Here is an 18710-nt window from a genome sequence, read left to right as displayed (position 1 = left end):
TGCATTAGAGTTTAGTTGCATTGCATTTGCATCTTTTCATGCATAAACAGGTGATTTTGGAGCTTAAGGAGCATGGAAGCAATGCTGAGGAGAAGTGAAGCAATCATGAGGAGAAAGCAAGAGAGCTAAGGCTGAAGAACCAAGGTTCGGAGTCCAGCTCGATTGCCCACTCGACCGTGTGCTGAGAGGGACTCGACCAAGTGGGATGAGCACAAGAGGAGCCAACTCGACCGGTCACTCGACCGAGCACCAGGTCGAGTTGGTCGAGCCGCCTGGCTATTTTGTCTTTTAGCGTTTTTAGGGCTTCCACTACTTTTTCTATATAAGGGCTTGTACCTGCAGCCACCAAGGAAGCTAGCTTTTTAGAGAGTCAAAAACCTAGTTTTTACCTTTTTGGGAATTATTCCTTTTGCACTTTTATTTTCTTAAGATCTTGTACTTCTTTTAAAAGGAGAAAAATACTAAATTCTTCAATATTGTTGGTTTCATAACTTACAGAATATTGAGAATTTGAGTTTGATTCTTTCTTCAATATTGTAGATCTTTGCTTTATCTATCTAATCATGCAAGTTTCATCATTTTCTGGGTTTATGATTTTTATGTTCATCATGTATGCTTGTGAGTAGTTGCTTAGGATCTTGAGGATGGGTTAGGCTGGGTTGTGTTTGAGGTTTGTTTGATTTGGTCAAGCTTGATTGTTGTAGATCTCTTCTAGGCTAGATGTTCTTAATGCTGATCCTATATCTGAGAGGGTAGGATCTGATTTCAAGCCTCTTAGCATCACACCAATGTCTAAGGAGCATAGATAAGGCTAGATCTAGAGATTATCATTAGGCTTGCTAAGAGATTAGAAGTCTTGTTTGATTTTTGACATATTGCTTAATGCCTGCTTGTGTAGATTCTTTACTTTGTGAGAACAAGTCTAGAGATGCATGAGTTTGATTGTTTCTTGCCATGAGAGTGGATTAAACATGTCTTAGAAATATATGTCTAGAGATTAGCTCAAGTTGTTTGAGATTTGTTGACCAAGTTAGATGACCTCAATCATAGTCCAGCCCATGAATCCCTCCTCAAGACCTTCCTTGTTTATTGATTTCTTAGCTTAAATCCTGTTGTTTGATCGTTGTTTGATTCGTTTTGGTATTGCTCTGTTTTTCTTGTGTTGCTCTGTTTTGCGTATTTGTCCAGCTCGACCCTGCACTCGATCTACACTCGATCGAGTGCTTGCTCGAGTTCCAACCCAGAACTTGTGTTTATGATTTATGTTTGTCTTGTTTCACTCTAGTTGCATTTCTGTTGCATTCATTTAGTATCCTGTTCATTACTTACCTTGCATTAGTTCAATACTTGCATTATCATAGTTTCTATTTCTGTTTTAGCTTCATAATTGTCATAATCATTCTGTTCCATTTGCATTTAGCTCCTAGTCGCCTTTTTATGACTACATATAGTAGTCGGTATATTAGTCGTAATTTAGCGACTATTTTATGACTATATTGCATATCAGAACAAATAGTCACCAATTTAGCAACTATTTTATGACTATATCGCATACCGGAACAAGTAGTCACTAAATAGTCGTCAATTTAGTGACTAATATGTGATTCAAGGTAAAGATCGCTAAAAAGTCGCATATCAGTCGCTATTTAGGAAAATTTAAAAAATTTGAAATTTAGCCTCAAACCCTTAACCAAACTCCAAAACTTAAATCATAAACTCTAAATTTTAAACTTTGAATTTTTAATCGTAGATATTAATTCATAAACCATACAACCAAAACATAAACATTATTATATATACGTAAACCAAACTTTAGAACTTATAAGAAAATATATCCCAAATCTTAAATCTTAACCCTAAACCCTATACCCCAAAGCATTAACCAAACTCCAAAACCTAAATCATAAACTCTAAATCTTGAATTTTGAATTCTGGATCATAAAAATTAATCTATAAACCATAAAACCAATATTTAAAACCGTTTACATATTTTTTTACGAAAAGTAATTTTAAAAAAACCTACTAACTTATAAATTTAAATTATATATATATATATATTAAAACTAAATTTTCTAGTTCCATATTTCTAAAACTTAAATCCCAAACCATTATAAACTCTAAATCTTGAACTTTATACTCATACTTCAGAATTAAATAATCTAAAATTTACATTGAAAGATTTATAATATAGAGGGGAAATGAAATTTGAGGCCAATTGGAGGAAAATGAAATATGGGCCTACAATTCTTCAAAGCCTTACTCTTTCCCTCTTCAAAGATTTATAAAGATTTGTGCTTCTTCTTCTGCCGTAATTCATCTCTCTCTCTCTTTGAAATTCACACTTTGAAATTCCGACTATGAGCGAGCATGTTGCTGGTGGGTTCGAGATTGGCGATGATTGGATCTGGCCTTTCTAAGAAGGCGACAACTGAAAAGCAGTACAGCTGGTCTCCTGTTCCCCATTGGCCGATTAGCTCGATTTCGTAAGAAGGACGAGTACGCCGAACGTGTTGGTGTCGTTGCTTGGATTTAGTTAGCCGCCGAGGTAATTAGCCCTTCTCTCACAGTTATTTTGATTTTCAAATTCATAAAACCCTAATTTGAACGGGGTTTTTTTTTTTTTTTTTTTTTTAAATTATATCTGTGTAAGTTATGGAATTGACAAGAAACACAGAGATGGATAATAAGAAGACTATGATTGTATCACTTCACTTTCAGCTTGCGGTGAGAAACGATGGGGAGCTGTGTGAGTTGGTTGGTGATGTGAAGATTTCTAATGGAGGTGTTGTTGGGTTGTTGTTCTTATTCTCGTTCTCTCTTCGTTTCGTTTTCTTTCGTTTCTAATTGTAAGTCTTCTTTGGTTCATTATACATTTCTTTGTTCTGATGTTTGTGAGATCGTGTTAAACCCAATCGTTTCCCAGTTCTATTGTAGTTTGTAGAAACTCACTTTGATTTTGTCGATGAAATCTAACCTATTGTATGATATCGTTGAGTTTCATGATCTTCTCTTCCGTTGGTTTTCAATCATTTGTCATAGATGTTCCTGCCTTGCTTCAATTTCCACCTGTATTGCTCAAAGGTGCCTCTTTTTTTTATGTATTGTTTTGTTTAGTTTTATTTGCCTTGTATTTGTAGGAGAAATGGCTGAAACCAAGGTAGTGGTTCCAGAGTCTGTCTTGAAAAAGATCAAGAGGCAAGAGGAATGGGCTCTGGCCAAGAAAGAGGAAACTGTTGCTGCCAAGAAGAAGAGTGTTGAGACCCGTAAGCTTATCTTCAAGAGAGCTGAGCAGTATGCCAAAGAGTACGCTGAGAAGGTAAAAGAGACATGCTTTTGTTGGTTTTGGAAGTAATTAAGTAATTAAAGGAGACTCTGCCGTTTGTTTGCTTCAGGTCAATCTTTAACATTCATCACAAAAGCAAAAGACTTCCTATATGGGGAAAGCAAAGCAAGCTCCATTTCCCTCGTTTCAAGCTCAGCCATTAACCCTTGATATTTTTAATTATGTTTTTAGTTTGATTTTGTAATACATTTTTTTGTTATATCATGGTTTCATAATAATAAATATAGTATTTTTTATTTTTAATATCAATTCATTCCAAAAACAAACAGTTATTCAATATATATATATATATATTAAAATTATATATATATAATGCTGTATAAATACAATATTGTTTAAATACATAATTGTCAAACACTCTTTAATTAGTCACTACATTATGATNAGTCCTCAATTAGTCACTAAATTTGGTGACTACATTATGACTATTTAGAATAGTCGTAAAATAGTCGTAGTGTAGTCGTTAAATTTAGTGACTATATTACGACTACATTTACGACTACGCAAAATAGTCGTAATGTAGTCGCTATTTGGCGACTAATTTTACGACTATTTATTTTAGCGACTCTCGATTTACGACTACTGGTTTTGGTTGCTATTTAGTCGTAACACATCGATTAGCGACTAAATAGTGACTAATAGTGCAGTCGTTATTTGCCTGTTTTCTTATAGTGGGGGGACCGAACCTGACAACTTGATCGATTTCCACTGCTTCTATACACCCAAAACTTCAAGCATTTGACACAAACGTTCAATGCATAGGACAAAGAGATATGGTGATAACAAATCACCCTGGCGCAAACCTCATGATGGCTTAAATGGTTTTGTCTGTTCCCCATTCCACAATAGACTCATCGAAGCCCTGCATTCCACAACACACTTTGCGATGTAAACGATCAGTTACTTTGGGTAATCATAATAAACATTAAATTATGTAAATATATATATATATATGATTATTGATTTTCAATCAATTACTGATTTTTGATTTTTCTCTATGTATCAATTACTGATTTTTAATATTTCTCTATGGAATCTGAAGTGTCAGACGAACTCTCCCCAATCATCTTCCTTACCGTTGTTTGTAGTGAATACATCGAAGGTTGGCTAAGGGAGAAGAAGAAATTGATGTCGTTAAATCAGGAAAACCATTGCAATATATGGATTTGAAAACTTCAGTTTTAGTCGGCCACCATCAAGATCGATTAGAGGATTACGATTAGTGAAGAAGATGAATTAATATAAATTACGATTTTGCCACTTTGTTAAAAAAATGTTTTAAAAAAATCAAAAGGTGTACGAAAGTGGCTTCGAACATGTGTTCTAAGACCATCTCCAACGGATTTCCCTAAATTTTCCTCTATAAATAAAGGAAAATATAGCAATTTATATTTTAGAGGTGAGATTAGAGGTGTATTGGAGTAAAATTCAACTCTATTATAGAGTTCCTCTAATATAGAGAAAAATTAGGGATGAATTGGAGATGCTCTAATGGATTAACAAAAAACATTTTACCACTAGACCATATCAATAAATTTATAAGAGAATGTATCCAAATATATATATATATGTGGTTAGACTTTAACGCCCGTTAAATGATCTGTAATATGCGTTAACAACAATTAAGTCACGAGTTCAAATCTAGCAAAACTGTAAACATTAAGTATTTTTAAACTAATGAAAATTAGATTCTGTATTTTTCTTACGATCTAAAAGACGAGATCTTAAACGTCCAAATAAATTATAGATAAAGCATTTTTCGACTTTTTTTCCAATTCTTATCTCACAAAAATATGGGAGAGATGCTCAATGTTTTTTAAAATTCAACTATAATGATGTTATTTTTGTCGATAGACTCACAAAATATTACTACATTTTGAACTAGGTAGCTCACCCATATATATTTGCACGAAAGTGAATATTTTATTAAATATATTAGTATATATGCATGATAAATATGATAATTACATATAATTATATAATTAAATATTATTGAGTATTTTGTAATTATCAAATAGTTAGTAACGTGAATGTTTATTTACAAGCTGGGTAATTCTTTGTTGGGAACTAATGTGGGAGATTCTTCGACACGTTAGTAGTTATGTCGGGTCTTTTGATGGTGATGGCAGTAAAACTCTTGTGATTGTGACTCTTTGTGAACTTTTAGTTATGATATCACATATGTTTTTTTTTACCATCTATACTAAATTAGTTACAATTAATATTAATTTATTTTGCGGTAAACATGAGATACCAAATCAACATTAACTTTCTCTACCACTTAAAGTTTTGTTTTAAAATAAATAAAGAAAACAAAATTTTTAGGTAAGTAATCATAAATAAACGTTAAATTACGTAAATATATATATATATATATATGATTATTTTACTTGGAAATTAGAAAAATACATCAAAATAACAGAGACAAAACACCAAAATAACTACTTCATTAAGTTTATTTAATTAATTTGAATATTATTTTAATTAATTATCTATAAATATTTTTTTTTCAAATTGCATGTTTGTAACCCGTAACATTTTTTAAATAATGTATTTATTTTTGAGAGATGAAGATTATTTTGTTGAGAGATAAGATTATTTTGTTTGTTTGTTTTCTTTTTAAAATTTATTTTATTTTGTTTTGTTTTCTCTATTTCTTATTTTAATTATTTGAAAACCCGAATAAACCCTTTGGAAAGCAAAAGAAAAGATTCTCAGGAGGCGATACCACACCACAATCAAAAAAATCAAAACCCTTAAAGCCACCATCGCTTTCACACAGACACAAACAGCTTAATCCCAAAATCAGACCAAACAACAACAACAACAAAAAAAAACTACGAACCCTTTTTTGTCTTCCATGGCGGCCACAAACTTCTCCTCCTCTTCCCTCTCTTTAATCCCTAAACCAAACAATCCTCACACCACCATTAAACCTCTCCCTCTCTTCCCCAAACCCTTCCTTAAACCTCCCCATCTCTCTCTCCTTCCTTCTTCCATCTCCTCTTCTTCTCCTTCTCTCATCCATGGAGTCTCCTCCTACTTCTCATCTCCCTCCCCAGCCGAAGACCGTTCTCAAACCCCTTTTGATTACAACAACGAAGACGACGAAAAGCCTCGAGAAGAGTGCGGCGTCGTCGGAATCTACGGCGATCCAGAGGCTTCACGGCTCTGTTACTTAGCTCTCCACGCGCTACAACATCGTGGCCAAGAAGGTGCAGGTATTGTAACTGTTAGCAATGAGAAGGTTCTTCAAACCATTACAGGTGTTGGTTTAGTCTCTGAGGTTTTCAACGAATCCAAACTCGACCAGTTACCTGGTGAATTCGCAATAGGCCATGTCCGTTACTCAACCGCCGGAGCTTCAATGCTCAAGAACGTTCAGCCTTTCGTCGCCGGGTACAGATTCGGTTCAATCGGTGTTGCCCACAATGGTAATTTAGTAAATTACAAGACTTTGAGAGCTATGCTTGAAGAGAACGGTTCCATATTCAATACTAGCTCTGATACTGAGGTTGTGCTTCATTTGATTGCGATTTCTAAAGCTAGACCCTTTTTTATGAGGATCATTGATGCTTGTGAGAAGCTTCAAGGTGCTTATTCGATGGTGTTTGTTACTGAGGATAAGCTTGTTGCTGTTCGTGACCCATATGGGTTTAGGCCATTAGTTATGGGTAGGAGAAGTAACGGAGCTGTTGTTTTTGCTTCCGAGACTTGTGCTCTTGATTTGATTGAAGCTACTTATGAGAGAGAGGTTTATCCTGGTGAGGTTTTGGTTGTGGACAAGGATGGTGTGAAGTCTCAGTGTTTGATGCCTCGTCCTGAGATCAAGCAATGTATTTTCGAACACATCTACTTCTCTTTGCCTAACTCGATTGTGTTTGGTCGATCTGTGTATGAATCTAGGCATGTCTTTGGTGAGATTTTGGCGACAGAGTCCCCTGTTGAGTGCGATGTTGTGATCGCTGTGCCTGACTCTGGCGTTGTGGCTGCTCTCGGGTACGCTGCGAAATCGGGTGTGCCGTTTCAGCAGGGACTGATTAGGTCTCATTATGTAGGGAGGACGTTCATTGAGCCGTCTCAGAAGATCAGAGACTTTGGTGTGAAGCTTAAGCTGTCTCCTGTTCGTGGGGTTTTAGAAGGGAAGAGAGTTGTTGTGGTGGATGATTCTATTGTGAGGGGCACCACTTCGTCTAAGATTGTGCGTTTACTGAGAGAAGCGGGTGCGAAAGAGGTTCATATGAGGATTGCTAGTCCTCCTATTGTGGCTTCTTGTTACTATGGAGTGGACACACCTAGCTCAGACGAATTGATATCCAACAGATTGAGTGTTGAGGAGATTAGCGAGTTCATCGGGAGTGACTCTCTTGCGTTTCTGTCGTTCGATACCTTGAAGAAACACTTAGGGAAAGACTCAAAGAGCTTCTGCTATGCGTGCTTCACAGGTGACTATCCCGTGAAGCCCACTGAAGTTAAGGTGAAACGAGGAGGGGATTTCATTGATGACGGTCTCGTTGGTAGTTTCGAAAACATCGAAGCAGGTTGGGTTCGGTAACCAGAGACTAATGGTAGTGATAAGATCTTTAGTAGATTCTGAAGTGTATGCTTTTGTTTTTTATTTTATTTTATCAGTTAGACATTATAGTCATATTTAGATATTTGTTTTGTTTGAATCTTGAAAGATTTTGATCTCATGGCGGGTCCTTTTATGAATCCAGTCTTATTTGGTAGACATCTCTCATTCTCCTGTTCTTCTCCAATAAGGGTTAATCTTTGTTTGGTTTAGAGTTTAGAGATTAGCTCAGTTTGTGAAAACGAGTTTAATGAGGATCCTTTTTAGTCAAAGTGAAGCAAAGAACCGCACATTTTCGGATTGTCGTGTTAGATCCATAAACAAAGGTATATATATACAAAGTTGGAGTCCTACTAGAATATTTCTTAACGCTTGAGAAGTACAGTATATCATATTGACTATGGATGATAGGTTGTTCTAACACTTGTGATAGATTACTCTTGTTGATGATATTTTTGTGGATGGGATGATGTACATATTTGTTGGTGCGGGAATTGGAATACCGGTCTAAACCACAAGTAAACCGGTTATTTAATCCGGGAATTCGCCTGACCTGCGAATTCGGCGTTTGATTGAAGGCCCAATCAAATCAACAGGCCCAGTCCGAGAGCAACAAGCCGACTTCCCAAGTCGGCTCATGACCGACTTGACCAAGAAGAAGAATCTTTCCTCATTTCAGTTCAAAGCATTAGGAAAGTATACATATTATGTAATCTAAGAAAACACATAAATAGAGGGGAACCCTTTCTTTGTAAGCCATCCAACAAATAATACAATAACTCTAGTTTCTACTTGTTCTTGAGCGAAACCCAAACTTGTTTCTTAAGAAATTCCAATTCTTCTTTGTTCTTAACTTTGATCGAGTTTTCTTGACAGAGAGTTCTTATTGAATTTGTTTCCCCTCTAACAAATTCACTGTGAGAAACCTAGTTTCTACAATTGGCACCGTCTGTGGGGACGCAAAGTTCTGAACAACTTTCCTCTTAGATACACGCTTCAAAGCTTCTCTCGCAACCGAAACGATGGTTCCACCCTCCAACTAGGAAATCACTGGTTCTACTCCTTTCCAACAAGACGCCTCCTCCGCTGGGAGCCTCGAGAACCGCAACTCGCGGGGCACCATCTCAAAACCCAACACCACTTCCACTGAAGTACCTTCTCTGGTCTATGTTCGACGCAGCCAGAACGCGTCGACCAACCTGATCGATGACCAACCTTCTCCGCAACCAGAGACAGACGTAGTTGAAACACCAAGCCACGAGACGGAGGACACCAATGGGGAGCAATCTGTTGATGGGACTGGTGTCGAGCAACCTCCTGTCGCGCAGGTCGCGCAACCTCCTGTTGCGCAGGTCGCGCAACCCCCTCAAGCCGTATCCTTAAACGACTTCCAAGTCGTCTTTGGGACGATGACCAAGGAGATGTACCAGATGATCTCTGACACCAACCGCCGAATGGACGCGGTCGAGCGTCGCACGCCACCTCCCCCGCAGCAACCCACTCCTCCGCAGCAGCCGATCAGGAAGAACGGTACAGCCCAGCACTACCTGTTCCCCGATACCCCACCTTTGGCTGACCGTTCTGGGGCTCAGTCCGTCCCATTGGGCGTGGCTTCGGGAGCACAACCTCATGTTGGACAGTCTCTGTAAGGCCCTGTGACCTCGGACCAGCATCGCGAGTTCGAGGTGATCCATTCGAAAATTCGGGATATGGGATCACTTATCCATCGCACCGTTAGTACGGCTCCCGAGATCGATAGGATGTTCGAAGCAACGCAGCAGACCCCGTTCAACTAGAGGATCATGTAAGACGCGGTCCCGCACGTGAAACTGAGACTTCTGACCTATGAAGGCAACAAGGACACAGTGCAATTCATGATGCTGTTCATGGCAACGATAGCAAAAGCTCGCTTCATCGAGGACCAGAAGGACGTCAGACATTGTCAGCTCTTCATGGAAAGCCTATCAGGGAACGCAATGACTTGGTTCTCAAGACTTGAGCCGAATTAGATCGACAACTTTGCCCATTTAGCGACAGCTTTCTTACGGCACTTCCGAGTCTTTATCGAACGGGGCGTTTCCAGCGCGAAACTGTGGGAGATGACTCAGAAATCCAATGAATCCTTGCACCAATTCCTGGCCAGGTTCAAGGAAAAATTCTCCAGCGTTTCTATCTCAGAGGTCGCCGCAATCACCGTTTTCAAAAAGGGACTCCTCCCCGGGTCGCCCTTGCAAAGGGATCTGAACATTCGAGAGCCGAAAGACTTGGATGATGCGCTTCACCATGCTTCTCGATATGCGCTGGTGGAGGAGGATGACGCCAGGCGAGCCGCAAAGGCTGCTCTCACACGGTTAATTCCCGCAAAGGACAGGAACCAGGAAGACTATAGCGAACCCCAAAGACATTATGATCCAAAGGATTCAAAGCGGAGCGCAGTCCATGTTGTTTCCGAAACCAATGGGTAGAACAAATCGCTCGTTTATCCACGGGCAGAGTAGTACTGAGACTTCCACAAGGTTCCCGGACATTCGACATCCAAGTGCAAACATCTATCAAACTATTTGTTCGACAAATACTAGGCCGGCGAGATCGAAGCTGTCTACTAGCCTAAGGGTTTCCGTGGGGGCAAGCGGAATCACACTAGGAAACCGGGGTGACGTAACGCAGGTCAGGGATCAGGAACTAACCACCGAGCTAACAACGGTCAAACTAATGAACGACAAAGCTCACTGCCCGTAGAAGACCTCGACAACCCCGCTCCAGAAGACGATCTCCCAGGTCCTCCCAAACGCCAATGGGGTCAACAACCAGAACGCGTTAACTCTCCACTCCAAGGTCGGATTAATATGATTATCAGTCAAACCGAGGAGTCTAACAACTCCGTCCGGGCTTTGAAGAAGCGAGTGTGACAAATCTGTAGCGTGCAGGCGATCTCGGAAGAACAACCACTCAACAATGACTTGATATCGTTCACAACCGAACACGCCAAAGGAATTCACCATCCTCATAACGACCCTCTGGTCGTCAAAGTTGCAATGGGTGAGTTCGATGTAGAAAGAGTCCTGGTCGATACCAGGAGCACGATGAACGTCATGTTCTCACAGATGTTGGAAAAGATGGGTATCACGCCAGAGCAAGTTAAGCCGGGTACCCGAATGCTGACCGGGTATGATGGTATCGCCAAGATGTCGATGGGCGATGTCAAGCTGCAAGTTCGCGTCAGCGGGGTCATACGAAAACCAAATTCGTAATCATAAATGCACCTCCAATCTACAACGCTATCTTAGGATCGCCCTGGATATATGCCATGCGGGCAATTCCTTCCACGTACCACCTTTGGGTCAAATTTCCAAACGCCATTGGTATCTACATGCTGTATGGCGACCAGATGATTGTTCGGACTTGCTCCGTCATCGAGGAAAACAAAGGCGGAAATAGGAAGCATCAAATACAGAGAGGGGACCACCTGATTGGTCCCCAAAAGCCGGGACGCGACTTGCTGAAGTCGCCGGAGTGTCGGATCATCCAAGTCAACATCGATGATACAAACCCTTCACGGACAGTCGGGATCGGAGCTGAACTGGACGGGCAGATCAAAATCGAGTTGATTGCTTTCCTCAAATATAGGTCTTAAACGTTCGCCTGGTCCACTAAAGACATGGTTGGAATCGACGCTGTCGTCGCTTACCACAAGCTCAATATTGACCCTACGTTCAAGCCAATTCTTTAGAAACGTCGACGCCTGGGGTTGGATTGCGCCAAGGCGGTGCAGGATGAAATTGAGCGGCTACTTAAAGCTGACAAGATAATCGGGGTCCAATATCCCGATTGGTTTGCAAATCCAAAGGTAGTAAAGAAGAAAAACAACAAGTGGAGAGTCTGTGTGGATTTCACAGATCTTAATAAGGCTTGTCCGAAGGATTGCTTTCTTTTACCACGCATAGATCACCTTGTGGAAGCTACTGTCGGAAACCAACTGTTGTCGTTCATGCACGCCTTCTCAGCTTTCAATCAGATCGCGATGAGCCCGGCGGATCGAGAAAAACAGCTTTTATAATGGACATAGGGACTTACTGCTACAAAGTCATGCCATTTGGATTAAAAAAATGACGGAACAACTTACCAATGGTTTGTGAACCTGCTGGGCCGAACAATGGAGGTCTACATCGATGACATGTTAGTCAGATCCTTGGTCGCAGAACAACATGTCCGACACCTTGCTGAATGTTTCGACATCTTGGATCAGTTTCAGATGAAATTGAATCCGACGAAGTGCACTTTCGGCGTGACCTCAGGAGAATTCTTGGGATACAGCGTGACAAAATGAGGGATTGATGTAATGACCCTCACTACGGGATAAAATTCAGAACAAAAACCCCTGGCCAAAGGATCTGGAAAGGACGAGGAAAGGAGGCAACAAAGAAAGGTAGAAGAATTGCTGAAGAAATGCCCAAGAAAATGTTGACGGACCGGAAGATGGCCATGTACCATGTACCATGTACCATGTACCACGTGTCGTACCATGTACCGTACTATATACTGTACCATGTACCGTACCGCGGACGTACCACGTACCGTAGGACAGAGTCGTCCGAGGCGTACCACAGACCCGAGACGTACCGCAGAGTCGTCCGTGACCGTGCCGCGACACGAACCGTCGACTGCACCGCGATGATGCTAGCATAGCAGATAAGAGTCAAAGGATTAAGGAACTTAAGTCTCCTTCATTGACCAATCAAAATTCTTGCAAAAAAGTGAGAAAAACATAATCATTATGTTTTCACAAAATTGGCCAATCAAATTGCATGCAAAAAGGAGTGTGAGACAAAGGAGAAGATGTGGTCATTATTTAACCAAGTAATGCATGTCTCCACCAAGCATTGTCTAGAAGAGAAGAAGTGGTGAAGAATTGGCCAAGTTTTAGCATTTCTCACCAAGCTTTCAAGGAGACTTTCTCACCAAGTTTTCGAAAACTTTCTCACCAATTTTTGAAGCTCGCAATGCATTGGCTCATTCTGCCGCCCAAGCTCTCTATAAAAGGAAGCTCACTTCTCTTTATTTTCGCAAAAACAAGCTAAGTAAAGAAGAAGGAGAGAAAAGAGAGAAAAGAGAGAAAAGAGAGAGGGTTGAGAAGGAAGAAGGCGTGAAGAAGAAGAGTGTGAAGGAAGGACAACAGCAAGACAAGACTATCGACTGCTGCCAAGACTGTTGCATCGAGAAGGAACTTGATTGCCACAAGGAAGATCCGAAGTGCTGCCAAGGGAGAGACGTCGCAGAATCCGTTCACTCCACCAAGAGTTCCCCGGTATTCTGTGAGTCCAGGCACATTTCACCGAACTAGATGGAGTCTAAAGACTTCCGTCTAGTAAACGGTTAGCATTGAGCATATAGTTGCATTTACTTGAATTTATCTTTGTGATTTTTCTTGGTTAAATACATGTGTTGTGAGGTTACTCTCGTTGCTAGTTCGAAATGTTCTAGTAACAGGGAAGGTAACTTAATTGTGAGGTTACTCTCGATACTAGTTCGAAATGTTCTAGTATCAGAGGTAGTAACTTGGTTAAGATACTTGTAAAATTATGAGCTTAAAACTATAAAAACTCAAGTATCAATCGGTTGAAGTCTTAAAGCATTTAGTCCGCGAGAAATTCCGGCTAGCGTAGTAAGACTAGGGTATGGCTGTCTTCAGACTATTTCCGAACCAGCATGCAGCCGCGTCATGTATCCATGTGCGTTTTTTTTAGGGTTGGTATGAAGAGCTCGGAGGTTACTGGGCTCGCATCCCTGGCCGAAGCTGTCTACACCACGGTGTAGCTCGAAGAGTTGTTCTAGTTGCATGCCTTTGTGGTTGCAATGCGGAGGTGTTGAGGAGAGGAAGCATACCGGGACCATAAATTAAAACTTGTTAAAAACTTTTTAGCTTTTATTCAAGTTTTATTGCTTTGTACTTGATTGATTGCTTGCTAGATTTATTTTCTTCATTAGCTCATTATCTTCCGCATGCTATCTCTGATTGTTTGATTGATTGTTTGCTTGCTTGCATGTTTGATTGCTTGCTTGCTTGATTGTTGTTTTGGGGATTTGGGGTTGGGGATTTATTTTCTGCAGGAACCCAGTGACTCACTAACTAATATTAGATTACTTATGATAAAAATTTGTCTTGCAGGTAACCTTAGAGGGGATTAGAGGGTGTGGTGAACGATAGGACCCCATAGTAGTTTTTGTGTCTGTTTGTAAAATCAAGTATGTTTTACTATGTAACCGAACCTTTGGCACTAGGCCTTATCTTCGAACCTTATAATCTTTTGGTACTTAGTTTGTAATAAACTACTTATATATTAGTACAATTGGATTTTATATTCGTACGAGTAATAACTGATATAGACTTTGTCCAAGTCGGCTCAACACCTGGGATGTCCCAAGGGTTGCAAAGCCTGAATTATGTCCCAGTCGAGTGAAAACCCTGCCGATGGACTGTCTAAGGATCCTGATTCATTCTCGAACCTCGGCCGGATCGTCGGTGGACGTTTTCAAAGTGGCATCCCGGGGGGCCCTTGGCCTGTCCGGCCATAGGACGGTTCGGGGGCGTTACAACGGTGGTATCAGAGCATGGTTATGATGCTAGTAGGATTTGTATTTTCAAATGTTTTATCGAGTCAAAATGGTCGCAAATAGACACTTAGGATAATCCGGTTTGTTCACCAATTTAGGATTAGAGGGGATGGGATTAGGTAACCCTTACTATTGATGATGGATGCATATGTCTGGCCAAGGATCTGAAAGGTCTAGATCGATGCACTTCACGCCGGATCTAGAGAGGGGTTCAAGTCAACAGTTTGGTCCAGAGGAATGGGGTCCACATTTTGGAGATGAGCAAGGAGAGGAATCGTTTCTAGGCATTTACGAGCCAAATATGTATATGCCTGAATGGGATGTGCCCGGTGCGACGCCGAGGTACTCACCAGCAAATTCTACCCGGTACAGCACACCAGAGTACATGTACCCGCCAAATAGAGAGTATTCGCCGATTGGACAGTTCGTTACCAACCCGAATCCAAACATGCCAAGAGGAGACCAAGGACGTGAGGAGAACACAAATGAGCTGAGGGTACCAGAGACCCAGCAAACGCTAAAGATGATACAAGATCTTTTAAACCACATGATTCAGCAGCAACAGGAGCAGAACCAAAGAAGCCAGCAGGACGATACTCCATTGTCTAACTTTTTGAACCTGGTGATAATGATGAGGAACGTAGGAGTCTGCAAGTTCAAGGGGGAGCAGAACACGGTGTTAGCTGACAAGAGGATAAGAGAATTGGAGTTAAATTTCGAGACATCAAGATGCCCGGAGGAATACAAGAAGGTGATTGCAATCAACTTTCTGGAGGAAGATGCACGCGCATGGTGGGATAGTGTAGTCCCTCGTTACCACTACATGCCGATAACTTGGGAGATCTTCAGGAGAGAGTTCGAGAAGAAGTATTTTCCACCAGAGTCATGTGATCGATTAGAGAATCAGTTCCTACGTCTCGAACAGGGAGATATGAGTGTTTGAGCTGATGGACAGATCTTCACTCGACATCGGAGATATTTGTACAAGGGAAATGACGACGAAGAAGCTATGGCCCGTAGATTTCTTTATGGACTACGACCATAAGTAAAAGGAAGATTGCATGATGTGACATATAAGAGTATCGCTGAGGTGGAAGAGCGAGCTGTGAACGTAGAGGAAGGAATTGAGCTGGAGAAAAAAGTGATGGCCCAAGAGAAGAAGAAGGAACCTGTTCAGCAGAGCAAGGTAGTGAATTTCCGAAAGGTTAACCAAGTAGCTAGACGGAACAAAGGTGCGAATCGTGGTAAGGTACAATGACCAACTTTGATCCGAGAGAATGTTTTACGTGTGGTCAACTTGGACCCTTTTCCCGAGCTTGTCCGACACTTTCTGAAGCCAAGAGTCCCAATCTTGCGCTGATCACATGTTTCTACTGTGGAGAAATGGGACACTATGCAACCTCATGTCCATCGAACCTAACCAAACTGAACGCCCAAACTGTGAACCGTGCTCAGCCAGTGCAACAAGTGAAGGAACCCCCGGCAAAGAAACAGGCGACCCCAGCTAATGTTTATGCCTTAGGATTAGAGCCACCCAAACCTCCAGCACCTGCGAAAGGTCCGATAACAGGTTTGATTGGGTTCTAACTCTCTTGTGATTGATTGTGTGTTTGTGTGATTGTGTGTCTAGTTTTGCATTGCATTTTTTTTTTATTTGTTATGCATTGGGAACATTACTAGTTGGTGGTAACCCACCTCATGTATTGTTCGATTCGGGAGCATCCAATAGTTTTGTGACTCCCGAAGTGGCCGAAAAGTTTGGAGAGTTGTGTGAAGAGGAGGAAGTGAATATAAACATATACACCGCTGGTAATCAACCGCCCCTCAAGACCAGAAGGAGGATCAAGGAAGAGTCGATAGTCTTGCAAGATACAAAATCTACCAGGGAATCTGCTTGTAATGCCGATGGAGAGATTTGATGTCATACTCGGAATGGATTGGTTATCAGAACCCCAAGCCCATATAGACTGCAGCAGGAGCCGAGTCATAATGGAAAATAGAGGAAGGACACCTCTAGTTTTCTACGGAATTTGCCCAAGCTCAAAGGCATATTTCACATCAGCATTAAGAATTGGAAATTCTTTCGAGGAAGGGAGTGTTTACTTAGTCACTCTTACCGCCATGGGAGGAGATGACAAAGAAGACCTAGAAGTCGAGGACATCACAATAGTCAAGGACTTTGAAGATGTATTCAGGCCGTTAGAAGGATTGCCTCCACTAAGAAGCTATCCTTTTACCATAAACCTCGAGCCGGGAGCTACCCCGATTACTAAGGCGCTGTATCGCATGGCACCAGCCGAGTTGGCTGAACTCAAGACTCAGCTAGAGGACTTGTTAGAAAAAGGATTCATTCGACCAAGTTCATCGCCATGGGGAGCCATAATACTATTTGTCAAGAAGAAGAACGGGAGCATGCTCTTATGTATTGATTACTGAAACAAGAACTTTTTCAAGTATCTACTTATGAATGAATGAATGATGCAATCAAACAAACAAACATAAGTATGAATGACCAGAATGTAATGCAAGGTGTTTCAATTCCCTTATGATGTTGTAGCATAAAGGATGTCAATCCATAAAGAGTGTGATATGTAAGCAGTCAAGATGTGATCAATGCATTCAAGTTAAGCCAAATATCAAGTTGATTTGTTTCTAACAACCTAATGACAATAATGAAATGCAATGAACTAAGGCAACTTAAGACAATACTAATGCTGAATTAAACTGTAGAACAAGTGCAATAAACAAGACTAAGCAGAATTAACTAATAAGCAGAAGAAAACATGAACAGAACAATGCATAAGCAAGAAAGTAAAATGGAGCTCGACCTAGCACTCGGTCGAGTGCATGGTCGAGTGGGAGGTCGAGTTGACAAGCGAATGAACAGAAACAGAGCAAATAATGAAAACAGAGCAAACAACAAGCAATTAACAATACTTAAACAGGGAAATCAATAAACAAAGAAAATCCTAAGGATGGATTCATGGGATGGACTCAAGCTATGGCTATCTAAATTGGTCAACAAACCTCAATCAACAATGAGCTATCTCTAGACAATGATCTTCTAATACATGTTAATCCATTCTCATGACAATAACAATCAAGCCAAGATACTTCTTAGACCTAGTTCTCACTAGCTATTACATATCAAAGCAGGCATTAAAACCCAGATCATCAATGTCAAAAATCACTTTAAACATCTAATCTCTTAGCATGCTTCATGATAATCTCTAGCATTAGCCTTATCTAACAACTTAGACATTGGTGTGATGCTAAGAAGCTTAAGATCTATCCTTACCCTCTCAGTATAAGAATAGCATAGAGCATATCTAATCTAGAAGAGATATATAACAATCAAGCTTGACCAATCTAAACAACCATAACCTTTACCCAGCCTAATCCATCCCTAAGATCCTAAGCCACTAATAAGATCTAAAAATCATCATGAAGAACACAAACCCAGAAATTAATGAAACTATCATGACTAGAAAGATGAGATAAAGATGAACAATATTGAACAAAGAAGTGAAAGCAAATATTCAACAGATTCAAAGTTATCAAGGTTACAAATGTGTGAAAATCTAGAGAAAAGATAAGAGATGATGCAATAAAGTAAAAGAAGCTAAAAATAGCAAAAACTAGGTTATGAGGTGTCTACATGGTCTCCAGGGTCTCACCCTTTTCGGCCACAAGTGCCAGTACACATATATATAGTAAAGATAGAGAAGCCCTAGTTAGCTAGAGGACAAAACAGAGAGGCGGCGGTCAGCTCGACCATGTGCTCGGTCGAGTGCATGGTCGAGTGGTTGGTCCGTCACGTAGCTCGAGTCTTCGATCTGGGATGATATTCGTTCAGTAAAATCGGTATAACTCTTGCACTGCACCTCTGATTGCCTTTTAACCACCGGCATTCGAAAGTTAACTCAATTGCCTACAACTCTCTTAAGGGACGCGGAAGCTGAATCGCAACGGAAGATCTTCATTTGGATCGATCTTTGAGGATCTCGTTATGAATCCGACCGAGTACTCGACCATGTGCCTGCTCGAGTGCTGTGGTCGAGTTGCCTTGCGAATCCACTTCCTGATACTTTCAGTCCTCTTGTTTAGCTCCAGAAATAACACCAAGTCCTTCCTTACCCTTTTAGAGCTCCATAACACCTAATAATACTCCAAATGCACAAA

The 18710-nt window shown here is 40.6% G+C and overlaps 1 long non-coding RNA gene and 1 pseudogene across 3 annotated transcripts; both read left to right on the top strand.

Annotated features, from left to right (window-relative positions):
- The first annotated feature begins 2297 nt into the window (after nt 1-2297).
- Nucleotides 2298-3558, top strand: LOC104773826. 3 transcript variants are annotated; one of them, XR_765174.2, is made up of 4 exons: nt 2302-2545; nt 2719-2846; nt 3138-3316; nt 3393-3553. It is a non-coding gene; the product is annotated as an uncharacterized LOC104773826 (long non-coding RNA). The 3 variants fall into 3 exon arrangements; XR_002037192.1 differs by having other exon boundaries at nt 2298-2545; nt 2651-3316; nt 3393-3558; XR_765173.2 differs by having other exon boundaries at nt 2301-2545; nt 2719-3316; nt 3393-3557.
- Nucleotides 3559-6318: 2760 nt separating this feature from the next.
- Nucleotides 6319-8077, top strand: LOC104773825 (annotated as a pseudogene).
- The last annotated feature ends 10633 nt before the right edge of the window (nt 8078-18710 follow it).

Source organism: Camelina sativa, unplaced genomic scaffold (genome assembly GCF_000633955.1).
Source record: "Camelina sativa cultivar DH55 unplaced genomic scaffold, Cs unpScaffold00661, whole genome shotgun sequence".
Lineage (NCBI taxonomy): Eukaryota > Viridiplantae > Streptophyta > Magnoliopsida > Brassicales > Brassicaceae > Camelina > Camelina sativa.
The sequence above is the reverse complement of the archived record's forward strand: the minus strand, read 5'-3'. Positions and strand labels throughout refer to the sequence as shown.